Below are 12,178 nucleotides of genomic sequence, written 5' to 3'. Positions count from 1 at the left end.
TGTCTGGCAGCTGTCCAACCACAATTTCGCCAAGGGGGGGTGAATAAAGTACGTCATCACCTCACTTTTAAGTCGCTTTTGCCAAATGACTAAATGTAAACATTCTTATACTTCACAGCATGTCCCCCCCCCAGTCCCAGTCCCAGTCCCACTTCCTGTTTCAGAGTGCCCTCTACTGTTCTGACAAGTACACTTCACTGTGGCCAAGCTACTGTGAATTCATATTTTGTTACAATGCACTGTAAATACGAGTGATAAAACATGTACATATTATTTATCCCCAATACTTTCCTAGTTGTTTTTACACCTTCGTGCCTTTGCTTTGGTCCGAATCGGTGGATGAGTTTGTCAACTCGTCTTCGTCTTAGTTCGGTTTCTTTTCACACCAGGAAAATTCCAAGTGTACTAGAATGCGTCACGTCAAATCACGCGAGAACGTTCTCTCCGCTTATTGGTCAGATGTGTCCCTCGCGGGAACTAAAAAAGTAAATACAGGAAGTAGATGAGGTGTCGTGGTCTGCTGCACGTTTGTGTGACGGGAGAGAGAAGATTTCACAATGAATGTTAATTCAGGATGGTCCTCCCGCAAAGCCTCAGTCCATAACATTTGGTCCCGTATTGGTTCGGTGCGCTTTCTCAACAGGAGGGCCGCTAGATGATGTGGGTCGAGACCAGCTGTAACGTTACCTATTAAAAACAAAATGAACCGCATAAAAAGAGAACAAGTAACATCAGGGATTCATTGTTCTGTTGAAAACGAATTGATTAAGTAAACAAGCAATCTGAGACACTAAATTAAACGTTTTGCTGCCATTACTCATTTTAAACACGTTCTTCAGTCTCTTTGCTGCTGAACCAAGTCTACACATGCAATTTGTTTTTGATGGGATGGTTTTATATACGGGATACACGGCTAGAATCTGCATTAACTGATTTTGGCAATTATTTAATATATAACATGTAGTTCACCTTCACCTCCTTTAATCAAAACAGGGGAAGGAAAGCTAAGAAAACCTACACCACAGTGAATGATTGTGAAGCTCAGTTTAACTTTCTTTTAACATATGATTATCAGTCTCCTTAGAGACCGTCAAAAATTGCCATTGCCGACTGTATTTCAAGTCGTCAAGGCGGGGTATTGGGTAAAGTTTTCAACTAGCAATAATCGCGCCTCGGATAAACCTCATAGGCTACGATACTGCCACTGCGCAAAGCTGACATCTCATCTCAAACGACAGAGGAGTGTCTCCCGTCCGCACAACTGTCTGTTACGGTTTCACCTGGGGCTGTGGTTTCAACTATGTTTGTAATATAAATCCACAAACATGGATAAGTCATGAAAGCAATGCAGTTAAATACACGTAATAAATAAACTTCCACAAATGGGGATATTACAGTATAGTACAGTATAGAACAGTATAGAACCTACTGAGAAAAAGGGAAAATAGAAAACGATTATTCTACATGTAACATGCAATGTAACAATATGTCCAATACGAGTAAAGTTGCGTACGAATAAACCAACAAAAGAATCACACATAACTTCAAATTAACTAAAATGAACAAAGAAAGAAAAAAGTTAAACGGAAATGACGTAGACTCTGGTCCGTCATTGTTTAAGGTCCCTAGCGCCCCAAGACTAGTAACACCAATGTTAGTCGTTAAACTGAAATAAAAATACAAACTCTAAAAACGCGTTGCAATAGGAAAACTACATTAAAAGGGTTATTTCCTCTATGTTGTTTAGATGTTAAAATGTGAATAAGTACCCAAACTGGAAGCAGATCTGGAAACATGTAATGTTTGATTTGTCTTTTTGAATTATTTTTATTTCTTTTAACATGTTTATCAGTCTCCCTAGAGACCGTCAAAAATTGCCATTGCCGACTATATTTCAAGTCGTCAAGGCGGGGTATTGGGTAAAGTTTTCAACTAGCAATAATCGCGCCTCGGATAAACCTCATAGGCTACGATACTGCCACTGCGCAAAGCTGATTTACTGCTCTTTCGTTACTTGAGCCTCCAAGATGTGCACGTCCTTCTGTCAGGGTGTTACTGTGCATGATGTGATACGACTGGAAAGTAAACAAGTTAGTCTGAAGTTGTTAAATACTTAAATACTTGTAATTAGAAAGATAGGACGGATCATTTCTGTGTTTTACAAAAGAATTTATCGGGTTTATTTAAATGCAATTTCAGCATTTGCATTTCCTGCCTATTTATACTTTGTCATTGTTTCATCAGTATTTCCAATCACGTATTATTCTGAAATTGATAATTCTGCAAACTGTTTATTTGAGATACCTGGTGCATAATAGTGATGTTACGTTCACGAACGATCCGGTTTATTTACACGACACAGTCACAAGAGGTGGACGTTGCCGAGTATGATTTGTCCGTAGTTGTCTGTGAACGCCCCTCCTCACTGGCTCAGTAAGAGGGCGGTGGTGGAAAAACAACAGAGGAATAAATCAGAATTAACTTTATTTCTCTGATTCTCTGCAGTTTGATATAGAACGAAAGTATATCAGTCAAGCACCTCTGCATTTAAAAGTATATGCATCTTTTATGATATTTCAGTTAATGTTAACATGTGCATTAGTTTACTTAGATACCAAACCAAACACAACCCATCGGCAAGCAGACTTGTTTGAATGTTATTTATAAGATATTTTCCTTTCTTTTAACATATGAATCAGTCTCCTTAGAGACCGTCAAAAATTGCCATTGCCGACTATATTTCAAGTCGTCAAGGCGGGGTATTGGGTAAAGTTTTCAACTAGCAATAATCGCGCCTCGGATAAACCTCATAGGCTACGATACTGCCACTGCGCAAAGCTGATTTACTGCTCTTTCGTTACTTGAGCCTCCAAGATGTGCACGTCCTTCTGTCAGGGTGTTACTGTGCATGATGTGATACGACTGGAAAGTAAACAAGTTAGTCTGAAGTTGTTAAATACTTAAATACTTGTAATTAGGAAGATAGGACGGATCATTTCTGTGCTTTACAAAAGAATTTATCGGGTTTATTTAAATGCAATTTCAGCATTTGCATTTCCTGCCTATTTATACTTTGTCATTGTTTCATCAGTATTTCCAATCACGTATTATTCTGAAATTGATAATTCTGCAAACTGTTTATTTGAGATACCTGGTGCATAATAGTGATGTTACGTTCACGAACGATCCGGTTTATTTACACGACACAGTCACAAGAGGTAGACGTTGCCGAGTATGATTTGTCCGTAGTTGTCTGTGAACGCCCCTCCTCACTGGCTCAGTAAGAGGGCGGTGGTGGAAAAACAACAGAGGATTAAATCAGAATTAACTTTATTTCTCTGATTCTCTGCAGTTCATGTTATGAAACTTTAATAAATGTCACTAACACTTTAGTACATCCTAATAGGAAGCAGACTTTGTAGTGCGTACTTCTCACATGTTCCTTATTAATTAGTATTTTCCTTTCTTTTAACATGTTTATCAGTCTCCTTAGAGACCGTCAAAAATTGCCATTGCCGACTGTATTGCAAGTCGTCAAGGCGGGGTATTGGGTAAAGTTTTCAACTAGCAATAATCGCGCCTCGGATAAACCTCATAGGCTACGATACTGCCACTGCGCAAAGCTGGAGAGGGACGGGGCCACTCAGTGGAGTGACTGCGCTGCATACGTACTTTAGTTACGGTGCATTAACCTCCACGTAAAAAGAGTCATACGCTTTAGCCCCGAGCCAGAGTGAATCCCCAGAAGCCTCCAGAGCTGCTGACTGACTGTAGTTTCATTGTTTTAAGTTTAAATTTAATTTCACGTTTTCCTCCGCGAAGCAATGCATCATGGGATTGAGCGACGCATCTCATTGCAGCGTTAGTCCAACCCCCAGCTCATTTAAAAACATAAACGTATTTTCCCATTGCACACAGGCAACGCAGATAATTAGTGACACTGATGTGGTCGTTTTACAACATCTAAATAACTATTTTATAACACGTGTATTAATTTCAATACAAAACGATGCCAGAATAATTTACAGCGGTGTACGGTGGCCGATATGACTGCATTTCTAATCGCAAAGTCCTCTTCGGGAGGGTTGATTTAAACGCACTCAAATAAAATAGACTGAGACAGAGAAACTAGCAATAATACAGATTAAATACTAGTTATAGCTACTACTACTACTATACTATAACTAGCTGTTATACTTATAAGTTTTGACAAATAGAGGAACGGGATTTTAAACGATTCGCCAGATTATTTAAACATAGCTCCGACCGGTTCCTATTCTACTGAAACATCACTAGATGTCAGTAAAAACAAGGATAAACATCAAGAATGATTTGAAAAGAATCCAAATGAGCAATTTCATTAAAAAATCCCAAGTTATTCAGATAAACATAACATTATACACTCGCCACATGGTGTGTTTGTAAAGTATTTACAGTATTTAAACATTTGTTAAGCACTTTACTTTGTTAAAAAAGCGTGGCTTACGTTATATATCTGCTAAGTGATTAAAGTTAATGTTATGTATGTATGAAGTGCCATTAATCACCAACCAAATAAAATTAATAGAGAAACAGACGCAGCCAAAGTGACCTAACACCCAACATTTATAACTGTAGTCTAAAATATATTGATGCTTTACTGTGTCAAGCTCAACATGAGACCTTACTAAACTGGACTTTTCTCACCTGCTTCTTGAGAAAGTCTGTTCAAGTGTTAAATATGTCCTCAACACATCAAAATCAACATTTGTTGCGTCCAGGATCACAAACCAACTTTTACCCAGTCAGTACCTGTACACCGATGCTCAGTAGTGATGCTGCCCGGCCTGTTGTGAAACACAAATAAAAGTGATAAATGTATTAAATGTAAATGTAGTTTTAAGGCGTGAATGGTTTTAGCTTTGACCTAATTTAAAGTGAAACATTGTCAGACATTTATTTATTCATTTCTAGGGTGATGTTTGAAGGGGAAGAGATCGATCTAACCATGAATAGTAAAGTAAATAAATAGCAACTTAGAAATGATTATGGACTGTCATCTATGTAAGCATGAGACTATTTACAGTTCTTGAGAAAGTTTTAAATAGGTATGAGCTGCACTGTTGTTAGCAGTGACTTGTTTCCAGTTATTTAGCTGCATGAGTCATATTTCCCCCCTTTGTGCACAGACATGCAGAATTTCACCCTGATCCTTGATCATATGTGATCATTAGTTGTGTTGGAGGTCCTAAGATTATTGAACAAGTATATAACTCACTAATGTAAGAGTGGCCAGACCATTCATTCATTTAAAAATAATAAACCACATCCATCAGCTGTAAAATACTGCAGGAGTCAGCCACCAGGTCAGAGGATGCCAAAATGTGGGGTGTCTGATACTGTACGTGTATTTTGATGAGGTCATAAACCTTTTATAATGATATGCACTTTGCACACTGTGCATTTGTGGCATGACACAAACTGTGTAGATATTAGAAGGCCTTTCACTTGTTGTGAAGCTTCAGCGGGATAATACAGGTGCTTTTGGGTGCTCAGCAGATAAGCATTGGCATGCCAGGTGTTAAAGCTGCCTGGGCTGACACATTAGACAGGGATTTGCTCCTGCCAGAATGTCAGGCCAATGAGGCTCATAGAAGTAGGCTTGGATCACTGTCAGGGACAGGTAAGTACGCAGATAAGGGGATTACACCATGTTTGCGCCAAGTAATCTCAAATGAATCCTGCCAGCCTCTGTTTCATCCTCACCTGGAAAGCTCACATTTTTCTTTTCCCGACCCAAGAAACGCATTACAAGAAAACAGAGTTCAATTTACAGGCTCATCCGTTTAACCTGGCTCAAAGAGCATTTAAGGACACATTGGGTTATGGGCTTTTAACAACTGTGACAGTAATAATCTCTTCTAATTCTCTAAGGCACATGATTACTTTTTTTGTATTAGTCCTCTCCCCTTTATCACCTGCTCTGTCCAGGCAAACGACGTGTGGGTTTTTGTAATCACCTGCACCATGCCATTAATGAAATGTAGCTTGGTGGTCCCTCACTACAAGGCTTAGACTGGACCTGTTGAACAAATAGGATGCTGAGAGAGCAGCTGAAGTCCCTTTGGGCTGTGGCTCTCCCCATTGGTAGGCACAGAGATGAAAATAGAGTGTAACAGATGGCTTAGCTGTTTCTACTACTCAGCACAGGCTGCTGGGCAGCCCACATAATGCCATGCCATCCAAAAGGGGCTCAGTGGGCAGAACTATTTATCCCTTTAACTATCAATCACAGGGCTCAAAAAAGAGAGAAAAATGTCAATGTCAATTGGGCCACGATCTATTTACCACCATTTCGAGAAGCCTATACTCGGTTAAGTAAGACTGTTTTGTTTTGAGGAAACATAAGCTTGTCAGTTAAGTCCAGACACTGTGTTTGTGCCAACGAGGCTGATCCAGCTTAGACCACACAGAGCAGCTTTCTCCCTATCACCACACACACACACTTACAAAGCTCTTTGAATTACTGATCAGTGACTCAATAAGGAATGGATATGAAGCACACTTTGTGGAAATGTGTGTGCATGTAAGTGGGTGTGTGGAGTCGTTTGTCTACACATAAGTGTATCTGGGTTTACACAGGCCATTGTGTAATCTGCGCTACATCACATCAGCCTGGTTAAGGACATTTATTGATGCTGAGAGTCCGTCTGTTCCCTCTCAGAGTGGGGCCACCTGGACAATACAGGATGAGCTGGGTAAACTGTGATTAGATTGTGTTATGAGCAGAGAGAGGAAAACAATGACATTTTTCTTGGGTAAAGTGACAGCTCAGCCAGTGTAAGGAGACATCTGATAAGAGAAGACGAATGTCGGTCATGATGCCTTTTAGCTTCTTCCTAAACTTCAAGGTCAAAGACAGAGTTTTACATCTTCTAAATGCCACACAGCTATAAGTATGTAGAACACACATATTCCGATACATTTATATGATGTAAGTTTTGTATCTCTAAAATATACAAGCTGCATTTTTCTTAATCAATCTAAGTAAAACATCCATCTTGATTAAAACATGCTGTCTCTCTCTGACACACACATGCACACACACACACACACATGCTTGCAGACTGTTCACGCCAGCCCACACACTGCTGCCACCCTGCTATTCCCAGCTTGCGGTTATTCCCAGAATCAGTCAGAGTGGCACCATAAGCCTGTCTGTCCGTTTTATGCCAAACCTGATGCACATGCCTTTGCGGACGATGTGAGCTCTGCATACAGTAGCCACAGCTCTGTCTCGTACACGTCCCTCCCTCCTTCTATAATTACCTATAAGTCATATTGACAGCTGGAAGCACATTTAGCTAGGTCAGGAAGCCAATCAAATCACAGTGTTCCTTAAGCTTTAAATAACCTTCCTCTGTCTTGCTGTGTGTCTTTCTTCACACCTTTATCATTCACCACCACAACAGTTTCCTGTGTCTGGTAACTGCTCCATCTGTTATCTGCATCTTTAGATCTGTCACTACAGTAAATGTGTCAACCTTCACCTGGTGATACAAGAAATAACAAGGCTCATAGGGTACAGGCGATATAGTTGCAACCAATGGTACATTTGTGAGAATGTGTAGAAGACTGTGACATTTTTCCTCATTCTTTACTGAACATTAACTAACACAGCATTAGAATTCCCAGTGCGTTATTAAAAATGAATGCAGTGATGGTACTGTAATGCGTTTTTGTATGAGAGCCAAGACCAGTGCCATTTACCAAATGGCATATGATTAACATGACTTCATCTGTGAAAGTCTTATGTTTATTGGTGAGGAATTAATGCATCACACCTGCAAATGTCAGCTGTAGACAAATGACTAAAATAGCTCCTAAACTGTAACTTGTTCATGTAATAACTATCTATACATGATCTTTTGCAGTAATAGCGTCAGTGACGACTTACTGATGATGCTCAGATATGCTTCAGTGTCCTAATGAACTTGCTAATGGGTGCATTGAAAAATCAATATCAATATCCTTAAAATGGCTTCAAACTTACATCTCGGAAAATGCTAACTCTTTACGTAGTTTAAAAAAAAGTGCCTTTTGTGCAGCTTCTAGTAGATTATAGTAGATGTATGGTACAGTATTCATTACTATGAAAAAGAGATTAGTTGAATGTTACATAAACATTTGGTTAGGTTTTGTAACTGCCTGGGGTAAAACATGTACCCATGCATCTATAGCTTCTTATGAATCATTTATATTCCAAATGTTTCTGTACTGCCAAACAGTGGGACCCTGGTTTGTTAGTTGAGGAAACAATACAAGCTGCCACCCACAGAGGGCGGTCTAACCACGTGGCAAACAGACACTGAACTATGAACCTTGAATGTGACAGGACCGCTACATCATTATGGACAAGTGAATTGCTGTGTCATAAATTATGCTGTATAATATGTTAATAGTTAAACATTTTAGAGCCTGGTCCAACTGAGGGACACTGCATGACAAATGGTACTGTTTGACACCAGCATGATAACAGATCATCACTATTCGAGCAACATAAAGGCGAGCTGCAGGAAGGTATAGGCGCATTGATCAAAATGTCATCACAGTCAGGCTATCTAGTAGAACAAAGTGAACTTCTATTCCACTTTAGTGAATTTAGAGAGCTTTGACTTGGCCTTTCCCAGCTCCCAACATCCCCTGGGCTAGCATGTTCCAAGACTCAGCAGCCTCATTACTCTTTAGACAAACAGGTTTGGACATATTGAACTCAGACCCAAAACAGCCCAGCTCTACCCCACTACTTTCCACTCTCCAAGCTCTATTTGTGATTGGAGAGTGTTTGTCTCTCTCACTCCATCTCAGGGTGTCTGTTTGCCTGACACTTGTCTGGCTTGGCCTACTTTCTTCTTGATCTCATCAGTCAATGTGAGGACCTGTGAAGGCCATCTCCCCATCTTGCTCTGTGAATCTCTGCCAGCTCTGTGCTTGTGTCAGCAGTTAGGGACTGACTCACACCCACGCAGTCTCAGTCTTCGCTCCAGGGCCCACTGGGCAAAGGCAGCACATCTCCCCAAACAGACAGCCTCATTTGCATGCCCATAAATCACTCACAAAACTGACACCCAGCCACACAACAAGGCATGACATGGAGCCATAAAACTCATGTGTGCCAAATTGCAGTGTTATTTGATATTAGGCAAAACTAGGCTATTCATATAACCTCTTGGGCGATGGTAGGGCCAGTTGAGGTTGAGTAGCGCTTACACACATATGGCCCATATCTGCAATCAAAGCAGTTCTTAGCCCCTTGATGCACAAATGTCTCAAGAATATGACTTTGTTCATAATAAAATGAAACCCACATTATATGGCTGATTTAAAGGTTGCTAAATATTCAAAGGGCGATGAAAGACTGCTAAATCTTTGCTAGATTTAAGAGCCGCAGAATGATACTTCGTGTGATTAACAATGCTGCAGCCAAGGTGCAGCAGGCACACCAATAATTTGTGGTATAATGACTGCTAATACATATCTTCTAAGGATAAAGTCCAATAAGTCTAAGGGAAATATAAAATAAATGAGAAGTTGTTTCTTTTGAAAATATTTTTATACCAAGTAATGTCCCCAAATTTCCTTTCCACACGAATCTGTGTTCATATGCATGAAATATCAATGGTTTATTTATGTTTATGTAGTCATTTATTTGTCAGGGAAAGTGCAATCAGCATCATTATAGTCAGTCAATTTTTTAGTGAGTTTAAAGTGATATAACGCGGATTTACAGTTATTGTCCCTTGGTGGGGTTTTAGATAAACTGCACGATTTAAAATGAAACCTGAATTTTAAAGGTGCAGGAAAAGGCTGGTATCATATAATGTACGTAATACTTCATGTCACTGTAATAGCACAAACAACAACACATAAAAACGAGACAATGACCGTGGTGATGATGTCAGTTTACATAATAATCAGCTTTAAAGGGACAAACTCAACTGTATCGCAGTTAGGTTGTATTCAACTTACAGATAGCTTCTGCTGCCCCCCTACCACAGTGACAAAAGGTCAGGAAGTGATATTTGAAAACTTCTGCAGGAATGTGTCTTTCTAAGTGTCAGACCTCCCTGTCAACAGGTTCCACTGGGGAACACTAATGGAAATGCTTCCGAAAGCAGTGTATGGTAAAAGCTGTCCACAGTGTTGTCTGTTGATTATCCAGAGTAAACATGAGCTTGTTTCTGGACAGGCACATGGCGGGGGATGTTTGCAACAGCCACTTTTTTTTTCTTTCTGTTATTGTCACAAGCTCCGCCTATGAAAGAGCTGTAGCTGCTTGGACATCAGGTCGTGTCCTCGGGATTGTTTGTGTGAAGCTAGATCTGCGGAGGAGTTGATTTTCTACAATTACGCATGAATACACTTCATCATGTGGACAAGTTCGGATAGTTTTAATGTTAATGTAGTATCTTTACCAAAACACACAACAAAATAAAGGATTTTTTTGGTGTCAGACACTTCACCGGGGTGGTTTTAGTGGAATTATTTAGCTTCATGACCCTCATTTCTAACATCCTGAACACGCGTCTTTTTTTACAGAGAGCATTTTGACACGTCTGAGTTGAAACAGTTTGAATAATTAAAGTTCAACAATTTAATTCCAGTTAGCTCCTATGTTTTTTTTTTTTTTTGGTTTTGTATTTGTAATACTGACTCAGTGCCACACTGCTATGACTAGAAGGGACATCCTGAACCATATTACTAACAACAGGTCTGATCCTGTCCTACATGCGGAAAACCCTGTAATGATTTTGGTGTAAATGTCCAGAATCAGCTGCTGTTTCTAGTCTTTAAATAACTCAGTTTCTCTCTGTAGCTGAGGACTCTCCACGTGAAGGAGGAGGAACATCTATGTCGTGTTCACACTGTAGATGACGCGCAAAGATTTGTGAAACTAAAACTAATGTGACTTTGCCTTGTCTTTCTTATCTTTCTTGGATTGACCTGGAACCGCCCCTGAAGCCCCCTGTTGGATCCCAACCACACTTCAGTAACCACAGCGGGGGGGGGGGGGGCTGCTCCCACTGCTCCCACTGCCCGACGACATATCTCGGAGCGACGGACGAGCGGACGACACAACTCGCTCCCTCTTCCACTTCTTGCAGCTTGTGGTCTCTCCGCGCACGGCGGCGACGAGCGAGTGCAGTGGGAGGGGAGTACCACCTCTCCGCGCCCGGTCACGTCGGCTTTTCCTTCAGTGCGCGCTTCTCTCTCCCTCCTCCCTTCCTCTCCTCTCCTTTCCCGTCCTCCTCTCCCTCAGTTCAGCCTCCTGACGCGATGACAGTCGATGCGAACGCGTGAGCGGATCCCACAGGTGTGTTGCTGCCAACTGATCCACGGCCCCCGGAGACACGCACACCTGAAACACACCATGTGACTCGGCACCTGGGCGTGGAGAAAGTCCCGGAGTCTTTTGTTGAGGAGTTGTCCGCGTCGCCTTTCAGCAGGAATTGACAAATCCCTCAACCAAGCAGCGAGCTGTGTTTCTACGGAATAGTGCCTTTCTCCAACCTCTCCCAGGACGCGTGAGGAGAGGAAAATGTGAACTTTGCTTTCGGACTTATTTGTTTTTTTTAAATAAATCCATCAGGGGGTCGCTCGTCGATTTCTGGACTGTTCGCGTTTGTGCAACTCTCCTCTTCGCTCCTTTTCCTCCAAGGTGAGTTCCGGGGAAACAGCTGTAGCCCTTCAAAGTGGGGTTGGGACTATTTCCTCCAGCGTTTAGCTGCAGTTTAAATTTCAGCCCCGGGTAAATGTGAGCGCTAAGTTTGGACGGCTTGTTATCCGCCCTGTCGACGCGGTGTTGGAGCGTGAAGCGTAAAGAGAGTCGCCGCTACTTCCTCTCCAAGAGTCGGACTCCACTTTTCATGTCGCTGTCATTTATCTGTTTATCGTGCAGCTCTGAAGTCCGCCAACACATGCTGACAACAAGAGAGCAGCCAAAGCATCATGTAAATAACGAAACGTGTCTTTCACAGAGCAGTTTAATTGTCCACGTTAGTTATATTGTGCAGTGATTATGAGATGTGTCAGTTGTGGTGTTGCCCGTGTGGCTGCAAACTTGTTGTGCTGTTCAACTCAACAGCTGTGTGTGTTTGAAGAACAACAACAAGAAAAGCCTGTGCAGACATGCTCTTCC

At 41.2% G+C, this 12,178-nt stretch overlaps 1 protein-coding gene and 4 non-coding genes across 5 annotated transcripts in view; 1 reads left to right on the top strand and 4 right to left on the bottom strand.

Annotated features, from left to right (window-relative positions):
* Positions 1 to 1,075: 1,075 nt before the first annotated feature.
* Positions 1,076 to 1,216, bottom strand: LOC113166540. Its single transcript, XR_003299206.1, has one exon. It is a non-coding gene; the product is annotated as a U4 spliceosomal RNA (small nuclear RNA).
* Positions 1,217 to 1,852: 636 nt separating this feature from the next.
* Positions 1,853 to 1,993, bottom strand: LOC113166507. Its single transcript, XR_003299176.1, has one exon. It is a non-coding gene; the product is annotated as a U4 spliceosomal RNA (small nuclear RNA).
* Positions 1,994 to 2,699: 706 nt separating this feature from the next.
* LOC113166529 lies at positions 2,700 to 2,840 on the bottom strand. Its single transcript, XR_003299196.1, has one exon. It is a non-coding gene; the product is annotated as a U4 spliceosomal RNA (small nuclear RNA).
* Positions 2,841 to 3,484: 644 nt separating this feature from the next.
* Positions 3,485 to 3,625, bottom strand: LOC113166548. The gene has a single exon (XR_003299214.1). It is a non-coding gene; the product is annotated as a U4 spliceosomal RNA (small nuclear RNA).
* A 7,500-nt stretch (positions 3,626 to 11,125) lies between these two features.
* Positions 11,126 to 12,178, top strand: part of plxnb2b (plexin b2b) — a 113,201-nt gene continuing 112,148 nt past the window's right edge. Inside the window, exon 1 of the mRNA XM_026364932.1 lies at positions 11,126 to 11,698. The gene's annotated coding sequence lies outside the window, so the exon portion shown is untranslated. The remainder of the gene's footprint in view (positions 11,699 to 12,178) is intronic.

Source organism: Anabas testudineus, chromosome 6 (assembly GCF_900324465.2).
Source record: "Anabas testudineus chromosome 6, fAnaTes1.2, whole genome shotgun sequence".
NCBI lineage: Eukaryota > Metazoa > Chordata > Actinopteri > Anabantiformes > Anabantidae > Anabas > Anabas testudineus.
The sequence above is the reverse complement of the archived record's forward strand: the minus strand, read 5'-3'. Positions and strand labels throughout refer to the sequence as shown.